This window comes from Sander vitreus, chromosome 3 (genome assembly GCF_031162955.1).
Source record: "Sander vitreus isolate 19-12246 chromosome 3, sanVit1, whole genome shotgun sequence".
Lineage (NCBI taxonomy): Eukaryota > Metazoa > Chordata > Actinopteri > Perciformes > Percidae > Sander > Sander vitreus.
The window spans coordinates 10,697,151-10,709,438 of record NC_135857.1 but is presented as its reverse complement, the minus strand read 5'-3'; the positions used below and the strand labels follow the sequence as shown (position 1 = coordinate 10,709,438).

The window sequence follows — 12,288 nt, the reverse complement described above, 5'->3', positions numbered from 1 at the left end:
ACTATACTATGACTTTCTTATCACTTTTTTCGACATACTATACTATGACTTTTTATCACTTTTTTCTATACTATGGCATTTAGATCACTTTATTCGACATGCTTTACTATGACTATGTTCGACATACTATACTATGACTGTTTTATCACAATTTTCGACAAACTATACAATACTATACTATGACTTTCTTATAACTTTTTTCGACATACTATACAATGACTTTTTCGACATACTATACTATTACCTTTTTCAACATACTATCCATCCATCCATCTTCATCCGCTTATCCGGGGTCGGGTCGCGGGGGTAGCAGCTCCAGCAGGGGACCCCAAACTTCCCTTTCCCGGGCCACATTAACCAGCTCCGACTGGGGGATCCCGAGGCGTTCCCAGGCCAGGTTAGAGATATAATCCCTCCACCTAGTCCTGGGTCTCCCCCGAGGCCTCCTCCCAGCTGGACGTGCCTGGAACACCTCCCTAGGGAGGCGCCCAGGGGGCATCCTTACCAGATGCCCGAACCACCTCAACTGGCTCCTTTCGACGCAAAGGAGCAGCGGCTCTACTCCGAGCTCCTCACGGATAACTGAGCTTCTCACCCTATCTCTAAGGGAGACGCCAGCTACCCTCCTGAGGAAACCCATTTCGGCCGCTTGTACCCTGGATCTTGTTCTTTCGGTCATGACCCAGCCTTCATGACCATAGGTGAGGTAGGAACAAAAAACTGACCGGTAGATTGAGAGCTTTGCCTTCTGGCTCAGCTCTTTTTACGTCTAACGGTGCGATAAATTGAATGTAATACCGCACCTGCTGTGCCGATTCTCCGACCAATCTCCGCTCCATTGTCCCCTCACTCGCGAACAAGACCCCAAGGTACTTGAACTCCTTCACTTGGGGTAAGGACTCATTCCCTACCTGGAGAAGGCACTCCATCGGTTTCCTGCTGAGAACCATGGCCTCCGATTTAGAGGTGCTGATCCTCATCCCAGCCGCTTCACACTCGGCTGCGAACCGATCCAGTGAGTGCTGAAGGTCACAGGCCGATGATGCCATCAGGACCACATCATCTGCAAAAAAGCAGCGATGAGATCCCCAGCCCACCGAACTGCAACCCCTCTCCACCCCGACTACGCCTCGATATCCTGTCCATAAATACTACAAACAGGATTGGTGACAAAGCGCAGCCCTGGCGGAGGCCAACTCTCACCTGAAAGCGAGTCCGACTTACTGCCGAGAACCCGGACACAGCTCTCGCTTTGGTCGTACAGAGATTGGATGGCCCTGAGAAGGGACCCCCTCACCCCTGTACTCCCGCAGCACCTCCCACAGTATCTCCCGGGGCACCCGGTCATACGCCTTCTCCAGATCCACAAAACACATGTAGACTGGTTGGGCATACTCCCAGGCTCCCTCCAGGATCCTTGCAGAGTAAAGATCTGGTCCGTTGTTCCCACGACCAGGGCGGAATCCGCATTGTTCCTCTTCAACCTGAGATTCGACTATCGACCCGAACCCTCCTTTCCAGCACCTTGGAGTAGACTTTACCGGGGAGGCTGAGAGTGTGATACCCCTGTAATTGGCACACACCCTCTGGTCCCCCCTTTTTAAAGGGAACCACCACCCCGGTCTGCCACTCCTTAGGCACCGTCCCAGACTTCACGCAATGTTGAAGAGCGTGTCAACCAAGACAACCCCTCCACACCCAGAGCTTTAAGCATTTCTGGACGGATCTCATCAATTCCTGGGGCTTTGCCACTGTGGAGTTGTTTAACTACCTCAGCAACCTCCACCAGGAAATTGATGCCAATCCCCCCCCTCATCCTCCAGCTCTGCCTCTACCATAGAGGCGTATTAGTCGGTTAGGAGTTCCTCAAAGTGCTCCTTCCACCGCCCTATTACCTCCTCAGTTGAGGTCAACAGCGTCCCATCCTTACTGTACACAGCTTGGATGGTTCTCCCGCTTCCCCCCCTCCTGAGGTGGCGAACGGTTTTCAGAAGTACCTTGGTGCCGACCCGAAAGTCCTTCTCCATGTCTTCTCGAACTTCTCCCACACGCTGCTTTGCCTCTTTCACGGCAGAGGCTGCAGCCCTTCGGGCCCTTCGGTACCTTGCAACTGCCTCCGAGTCGTCTGGGATAACATATCCCGGAAAGACTCCTTCTTCAATCAGACGGCTTCCCTGACATACTATATTATGACTTTTTTATCACTTTAATCAACATGCTATATTATGACTTTTTTCAACATACTATACTATGACTGTTTTATCACTATTTTCACCATACTATACTATGACTTTCTTATCACTTTTTTCGACATACTATACTATGACTTTTTATCACTTTTTTCGACATACTATACTATGGCATTTAGATCACTTTATTCGACATGCTTTACTATGACTATTTTCGACATACTCAGCTATTACTTTTTTATCACTTTTATCGACATACTATACTATGACTTTCTTATCACTTTTTTCGACATACTATACTATGACTTTTTCGACATACTATACTATGACCTTTTTCAACATACTATACTATGACTATTTTCGACATACTATACTATGACCTTTTTGTCAATTTTTTCGACATACTATACTATGAGTTTTTTGTCACTTTTTTCGACATACCATACTATGACTTTTATATCACTTTATTTGACATGCTATACTATGACTATCTTCGAAATACTATACCATGACTTTTATATCACTTAATTTGACATGCTATACGACTATATTCAACATACTATACTATGACTTTTTACTTTTTCGACATGCTATACTATGACTTTTTTCAACATGCTATACTATGACTGTTTTATCACTATTTTCGACATACTATAGTATGACTTTCTTATAACTTTTTTCAACATACTATACTATGACTTTTTTCGACATACTATACTATGACCTTTTTCAACATACTATACTATGACTATTTTCAACATAATATACTATGACTGTTTTATCACTATTTTCGACATACTATACTATGACTTTTTACCGTGTTTTTCGACATACTATACTATGACTTTTTGTCATTTTTTTTCGACATGCTATATTATGACTTTTTTCGACATACTATACTATGACTTTTTGTCACTATTTTCGACATACTATACTATGACTTTCTTTTAACTTTTTTCGACATACTATACTATGACTTTTTCGACATAATATACTATGACCTTTTTCAACATACTATACTATGACATTTTATCACTTTTTTCAACATGCTATAATAGTCAATAAGTAAATTCTGCAGAGTAACAAATTCTGGTACGACGAGGATGGGATTTGAACCCACGCGTGCAGAGCACAATGGATTAGCAGTCCATCGCCTTAACCACTCGGCCACCTCATCTGCAGTCAAACAAAGGTCTGACCATTTTTTTTTACTTTTTTCAACATGACTTTTTAATCACTTATTACAACATGCTATACTATGACTTTTATCGATATGCTAAATTATCACTTTTTTATCACTTTTTATGCGACATACTATACTATGCCTTTTTGTCACTTTTTATAACAGGTTATACCATGACTTTTTTGAAAATACTAGACTATGACTTTTTATCACTTTTTCGACATACAATATTATGGCTTTTTTAATAACTTTTTACGCGATATACTATACGAATTTTTCATCACTTTTTTCGACCTACTATACTATGACTATTTTTTGAATACTATACTTTACTTTTTTCAATATACTACACCATGACTTTTTAATCACTTTTTTCGACATACTATACTATGACTTTTTCATCACTTTTTTCGACCTACTATACTATAATAATGATAACATGACCATTTCTCTGACTTCTAAGACTTTTTTATCACTTTTTTTCGACATACTATACTATGACTTTTTCATCACTTTTTTCGACCTACAATACTATGACTATTTTTTGAATACTATACTTTACTTTTTTCAATATACTACACCATGACTTTTTCATCACTTTTTTCGACCTACTATACTATAATAATGATAACATGACCATTATGTTCAGTTCTCTGGGAGAAACTGATATCATGTTTGAGTTTTTGAATGCAGTCAGTTATATTGTCGATAAGTAAATGCTGGAGAGTAACAAATTCTGGTACGACAAGGATGGGATTCCAACCCACGCATGCAGAGCACAATGGATTAGACCTACTATACTATAATGATGACAACATGACCATCATGTTCAGTTCTCTGGGAGAAAGTGATCTCATGTTAAGTGTCTGAATGCAGTCAGTTATATTGTCGATAAGTAAATGCTGAAGAGTAACAAATTCTGGTACGACAAGTATGGGATTCCAACCCAGACGTGCAGAGCACAATGGATTAGCAGGCCATTGCCTTAACCACTCGGCCACCTCGTCTGCAGTCAAATAAAGGTCTGACTATTTATTTTTTTACTTTTTTCGACATACTACACAATGATTTTTTAATCACTTATTACAACATGCTATACTATGACTTTTATCGACATGCTAAATTATCACTTTTTTATCACTTTTTATGCGACATACTATACTATGCCTTTTTTGTCACTTTTTACAACATGTTATACCATGAGTTTTTTCGAGATACTAGACTATGACTTTTTATCACTTTAATCAACATACAATAGTTTGGCTTTCTTAATAACTTTTTATGCGATATACTATACTATACGAATTTTTCATCACTTTTTTCGACATACTATACTATGACTATTTTTTAAATACTATACTTTACTTTTTTCAACATACTACACCATGACTTTTTAATCACTTTTTTTCGACCTACTATACTTTTAATAATGACAAGATGACCATTTCTCTGACTTCTAAGAATTTTTCATCACTTTTTTCGACATACTATACTATGACTTTTTTCGACATAGTATACTATGACTTTTTTGACACTTTTTTCGACCTACTATACTTTAATAATGACAAGATGACCATTTCTCTGACTTCTAAGAATTTTTTATCACTTTTTTTCGACATACTATACTATGACTTTTTTCGACATAGTATACTATGCCTTTTTTGACACTTTTTTCAACATACTGTACTATGACTCTTTTATAACTATTTTCGACATACTATACTATGACCTTTTTCAACATACTATACTATGACTATTTTCGACATACTATACTATGACTCTTTTATCACTATTATCGACATACTAAACTATGACTTTTTACCGCGTTTTTCGACATACTATACTATGACTTTTTTATTACTTTATTCGACATGCTATATTATGACTTTTTTCGACATACTATACTATGACTTTTTATCACTTTTTCGACATACTATACTATGACTTTTTTATTACTTTATTAGACATGCTTTACTATGACTTTTTTCAACATACTATCATATGACTGTTTTATCACTATTTTCAACATACTATACTATGAAGTTTTCGACATACTATACTATAACTTTTTTCAACATGCTATACTATGACTATTTTCGACATACTATACTATGACTTTTTTTAATCACTTTTTTCGACATACTATATTATGACTTTTTTATCACTTTAATCAACATTTTATATTATGACTTTTTTCGACATACTATACTATGACTGTTTTATCACTATTTTCGACATACTATACTATGACTTTTTTAACTCTTTTTCCGACATGCCGTACTATGACTTTTTATTGCTTCTTTCGACTTGCTATACTATGACTTTTTTATCGCTTTTCTCTACATACTATACTATGACTTTTTATCACTTTTTTCGACATGCTATATACTATGACTTTTTTTAACTCTTTTTCGACATGCTATACTATGACTTTTTTCGACATACTATACTGTGACTATTTTCGACATACTATACTATGACTTTTTATCACTTCTTTTGACTTGCTATATTATGACTTTATTATCACTTTTTTCGATATGCTATATGACTGTTTTCGATATGCTATACTATGACTCTTTTTGATATGCTATACCATGACTTTTTTACCACTTTTTTTGACATAATATACTTTGACTTTTTTATTACTTTTTCGACGTACTATACTACGACTTTTTTTGACAAATTATACTATGGCTATTTTCGACATAGTATACTAGCATTTTTTATCAAAATTTTCAACATGCTATACTATGACTTATTTATCACTTATTTTGACATACTATACTATGATTTTTTTTATCACTTTTTTTGACAAGCGCTGCGGAGGGGGGTCTGGCTAGTCCACACAGCATTCCGGGATAGGAGAAAAATGTGCTCTGGTCTATTTGCATTTTTTTAAACCAATCACAATCGTCTTGCTCGAACGGAGCAAAGGGCCTCTGCAAAATAGCCTCGGGAAGGAACTTGTTGTGGTGGAACATGTGTACGTCCAAAGGTTTTTTTAGTCATGCAAGAGAAAACTCAGGTTCAACAGATAGTCTAGCTAGCTGTCTTGTAGAGCTGGGCAATATATCAATATTATATCGATATTGTGATATGAGACTAGATATCGTCTTAGATTTTGGATATCATAATATCGTAATATGGCATAAGTGTTGTCTTTTCCTGGTTTTAAAGGCTGCATTACAGTTAAGTTATGTAATTTTCTGAACTTAACAGACTGTTGTAACTGTTCTTTTATTTGCCTTTACACACTTAGTCATTATATCACATTACTGATGATTATTTATCAAAAATCTCATTGTGTAAATATTTTGTGAAAGCACCAATAGTCAACACTACAATATTGTTGCGGTATCGATATCGAGGTATTTGGTCAAAAATATCGTGATATTTGATTTTCTCCATATCGCCCAGCCCTACTGTCTTGATTTACCCTGCAGAGATCTGAGGAGCAGTTAACCATAATCCATAAATCGACCAAAGTTTAAAATGTCCGGTGGCACCTGAACAATACCGGAAGTGGAATGTCGTTGATATAGACTAATATTCCCTGACTCTCACCGGACTCCTGAGACTTTTGCCCCTGTACCCCAGATACTTTTCTGATCCCCCTCTCTTGCCCCATCTCTTATAAATATCCAGTGCAAAGGGCAGCACTCCAAGGAGTATCAACTGTAAATTTGGAAGGGATGATACAAAAGGTGCATCATACATATCTGAAAAAGCATACACAACTCTTGCATTATAGTGCAGTAATAATAGAATGCCTTAATGCCTTTATTGTAATTGAAAATTATACAACTAAATTTGCTGTACATTTCCTGAGAAGGTGAATGATCATTTCACACATGCTCAAAAACTTAGACACCACATACACACATAAACGCACCAGTCATGCTAAAAAATGAATAATAATAAAAAAGAAGATAAAATAATAATAAGTAATAAAAAGAAGTGGCATTTTGTACGTTGTGTCAAATTCTATTTACAGTTTATGATATATTATTGCATGCTTTATAGTGTTATTTCATTGTATGTCGAAAATAGTGATAAAACAGTCATAGTATAGCATGTCGAAAAAGTCATAGTATAGTATGTTGTGAAAAGTGATAAGAAAGTCATAGTATAGTATGTCGAAAATAGTGATACAAAAGGCATAGTATAGTATGTCGAAAAAAGTGATAGAAAAGTCATAGTATAGTATGTCGAAAATAGACATAGTATAGCATGTTGAAAAAAGTCATAGTATAGTATGTCGAAAAAGTCATAGTATAGTATGTTGAAAAAACTGCTAAAAAGTCATAGCATAGTATGTCGAAAAAAGTCATAATATAGCATGTCGAAAAAAGTGATAAAAAAGTCATAGTATAGTATGCTGAACATAGTCATAGTATAGTATGTCGAAAAAAGTGATAAAAAAAAGTCATAGTATAGTATGCAGTGCAACAAGAAATGACAACAGCCATGCAGACACGTAAGAATATGTAGACTAAAATATATAAAACCAGATAAAAAAAAACCCATTTAAAAACAGTTAAAATGGCACAGTGTGTTAAAGTGCTGTAGCTCTGGTGTAAAAGCTGTAATACTATATATATGTCTGTGTGTTAATATATAAATATACAGGTATAATTGTATATTCAGGTCATAATAATAATTTGTCACAAACACAATTTTTACACTTTGTACATACATAGATGGAAGGTTTAATAGAAAAGCATGAGTAAATTAGCTGCCCCTTCAGACAGCTATGCACGTTCACACAAATTAACCCACAATTCTCCAATTATAGTGGTGGGATGGGCAAATTCCTTATTTCATTTCCAAATCAGTTGAGCTTTAGACTTTCCACAAAATGGCAGCAACAGAAGTACTATTGGGGTTTCACACATTCCTTGGGTAAACACTGGTCTAACTCCTTTCTCCACAGCCTCTGTGGTCCTATTTCAACCTGAACATTTTACTTTTACAGCGCTGCTATAGTCCTGCCCATCATCTGGACAAAGACTATGCTGCTGATCCCTCTTAACGGTTTATTGGCTCCTGCCACAAACCTTCACAGTCGCAAGCTGTTTATAGAGTTTATGAGTCATCTGGGCGACTTGCAAACAGCTGGAGTCACTCCAGGCGCTGTGGTGACCTTGGATGGCACTCTGCCAGAGCCACAGCTTGCCTGTGTTTTGTCCCAGATGTGAAAGGCGCTAAGACTGAGTACATCAGCTCTGCCACAGCTCCCTGCACAGCACAGTGAAAGTGAGACCTCTTATTTATTACAGATACTGGCAGCATTTACTGTAAATTTTGTTGATGTCGGGTTTATATATTCACCTAATGCCTATGGGATTTAAGAGGTTTTCGCGCTGCTGCAATGTGTTCCTTTAGTTTCCTTTTCTATAGTCTTCATATTACCATAAAGTAGCCTCTGAGTAGGCCTATGTAGTAATTGTATAATGGTGTAATCTATTTTCTAGCTATATTGCTTCAACCAGCCTGCAGTGTTTACAGTTTCTTGCTACAAAGATCACACTCTCTTGTTTTCTAATGTTTGTGTTGTTTCAGTATTGTCACGGACAGGAATCATCTTTTTAAACTACACTATAAGACTCCATTAACTTCTTTTCAGTGAACAACAGTGTCAACATTATCAATATATGTTTAAATACTATTAGACGGTATTGACCAGGTCATCTGGCAGGTTTTTGACACATTCTTGTTTATACAGCAGCATAAGGCAGTGGTTTCCAACCTGTGGGCTTGGGACAAGGATTGTCTGAGGGGTTGCATGATGATTACAAATATAAAATAAATCTGATTTATGCTTCATACAATTATGTATACTCTGTTTGCAGTTTTTCTGGAGAAATATTGAGTTGTTTAACCTCCTCCGTTCTCTAAAATACGGTCTTTGTTTGCAGTGCTGACAACTTATCGACATATGAAACTGTTGAGAAGGTCTTTGCAAGTTGATTTGCTTTGCTTTTATTAAAGGCGCCAGTCTCAAACTCCTGATTGTCGGCAGACATGATTCACTTCAAACATCTTTAAAGTTACAGCTACTTGCATCATTGGCAAGTTCAGCTGCCGATGAGAGCTCTTCTTAGATATGTCAGCATATAAACAAAGTTTTGACAACACAGGGACCCGGAGAGTGCTAGATTAACGATGAGAGAGCCAGCAAATGTTAAAGAACTGCAATTTCAGAAGAAACAACGCTGTTTATTTTCCTTTAATGAAAACAGCTATTGTTTCGCTTTTGTAAAATGTATCTATTATCTATTTTGCTATTCATCCATTTATTTAATGTGAATGTAAATTCTGATATAATCATTCACTATTCCGTCCAGAAATGCTTAAAGCTCTTGGTGTGGAGGGGTTGTCTTGGTTGACACGCCTCTTCAACATTGTGTGGAAGTCTGGGATGGTGCCTAAGGAGTGGCAGACCGGGGTGGTGGTTCCCCTTTTTAAAAAGGGGGACCAGAGGGTGTGTGCCAATTACAGGGGTATCACACTTCTCAGCCTCCCCGGTAAAGTCTACTCCAAGGTGCTGGAAAGGAGGGTTCGGTCGATAGTCGAATCTCAGGTTGAAGAGGAACAATGCGGATTCTGTCCTGGTCGTGGAACAACGGACCAGATCTTTACTCTCGCAAGGATCCTGGAGGGAGCCTGGGAGTATGCCCAACCAGTCTACATGTGTTTTGTGGATCTGGAGAAGGCGTATGACCGGGTGCCCCGGGAGATACTGTGGGAGGTGCTGCGGAGTATGGGGTGAGGGGGTCCCTTCTCAGGGCCATCCAATCTCTGTACGACCAAAGCGAGAGCTGTGTCCGGGTTCTCGGCAGTAAGTCGGACTCGTTTCAGGTGAGAGTTGGCCTCCGCCAGGGCTGCGCTTTGTCACCAATCCTGTTTGTAGTATTTATGGACAGGATATCGAGGCGTAGTCGGGGTGGAGAGGGGTTGCAGTTCGGTGGGCTGGGGATCTCATCGCTGCTTTTTGCAGATGATGTGGTCCTGATGGCATCATCGGCCTGTGACCTTCAGCACTCACTGGATCGGTTCACAGCCGAGTGTGAAGCGGCTGGGATGAGGATCAGCACCTCTAAATCGGAGGCCATGGTTCTCAGCAGGAAACCGATGGAGTGCCTTCTCCAGGTAGGGAATGAGTCCTTACCCCAAGTGAAGGATTTCAAGTACCTTGGGGTCTTGTTCGCGAGTGAGGGGACAATGGAGCGGGAGATTGGTCGGAGAATCGGCACAGCAGGTGCGGTATTACATTCAATTTATCGCACCGTTGTGACGAAAAGAGAGCTGAGTCAGAAGGCAAAGCTCTCAATCTACCGGTCAGTTTTTGTTCCTACCCTCACCTATGGTCATGAAGGCTGGGTCATGACCGAAAGAACAAGATCCAGGGTACAAGCGGGTTTCCTCAGGAGGGTAGCTGGCGTCTCCCTTAGAGATAGGGTGAGAAGCTCAGTTATCCGTGAGGAGCTCGGAGTAGAGCCGCTGCTCCTTTGCGTCGAAAGGAGCCAGTTGAGGTGGTTCGGGCATCTGGTAAGGATGCCCCCTGGGCGCCTCCCTAGGGAGGTGTTCCAGGCACGTCCAGCTGGGAGGAGGCCTCGGGGGAGACCCAGGACTAGGTGGAGGGATTATATCTCTAACCTGGCCTGGGAACGCCTCGGGATCCCCCAGTCGGAGCTGGTTAATGTGGCCCGGGAAAGGGAAGTTTGGGGTCCCCTGCTGGAGCTGCTACCCCCGCGACCCGACCCCGGATAAGCGGATGAAGATGGATGGATGGAATCATTCACTATTCATAATTTGCTTTATTGTTCATTGTTCAATTAATTCATTAGTTTATGAGCATTTGCAAGATTTTACAGATGCAGCATAACTTGAGAGCTTTACGGTAGATCTAGTGTCATGTGTTGTTGTCCACTGAACCCATAACCAGAACAGATTGAGGCTGAGTGCCTTGCTCAAAGGTATTTACAGAGTCCACAGCAGTTGTAAAACGTGTGGGAAAAGCTTTTAGATTTTTCTAGTTGATCTAACCGTCTGGACTGAAGCATTTCTTTCTAACCTTCTGTTCATTTCCTTACCAAGAAATTAATTTAGCTTTGAAGCGAATATGTTATTTTGACTCTGCAAACTACAGTCACCTCTGTAACCCCTCCACCTCCTATATCCACCCCGCCTTCAGTGCAAGGCCATGCTCAGTGGAGGAGCAGATTGAGTGGGAGCCAGTGTTAATGTAATCTCCTCTGTTTAATTAGAGCGAGCGGGGTGGGCAGCTAAACCAAGCCACATTACCCACCATCTGGTGGGGAGCAGCTCTGCTCTTATACCCACCCTCGCTATCATTAGCCTCTACAAGACAAGACACAAACACATACATGACAGCTATTTATTCATCCTGCCACTTTCAATACAGACATAACTGCATACCATTTAGCCACTATGATAAGGCAACACTCATGCTTAGACCTGTCATAGATGTATTGTTGTGTAATTACAACATGCTGCACACTGAAACCTCCAAATTAAAATAGTTGTCAAAGCCTATAAAAGTCACAAACTGTCCAACACGGGTACTTTTTTTCAGACATTTCTGCTCCCCTTCTTAATTAAGTGGGTCCTCGAGCAGAGACCTTCGACATATTGAAGAAGGAAAATGTCTACATGAGCAACTAATCGTCTAGTCACACATATGATGAACATGGTTTTTGCTGAATATTCACACAAAAATAAATCCAGCTTTTACTTAGACTTCGCTGCATGGTTATCCTGAGAACATCCTACATGGAGTCTTCAAGTATACCACAAGGGGGCAGTATGCTACCACAGCTGACATCCATGCCAAACTGCAGGGCTCGAGCTCAGAGGATTTACTGCTCCAGAGAAGGCAGAGCTCAGTGACAG

General features: G+C 39.5%; 1 non-coding gene across 1 annotated transcript; it reads right to left on the bottom strand.

Annotated features, from left to right (window-relative positions):
- Positions 1-3,284: 3,284 nt before the first annotated feature.
- On the bottom strand, positions 3,285-3,366 carry trnas-gcu (transfer RNA serine (anticodon GCU)). The gene has a single exon. It is a non-coding gene; the product is annotated as a tRNA-Ser (tRNA).
- Positions 3,367-12,288: the final 8,922 nt, after the last annotated feature.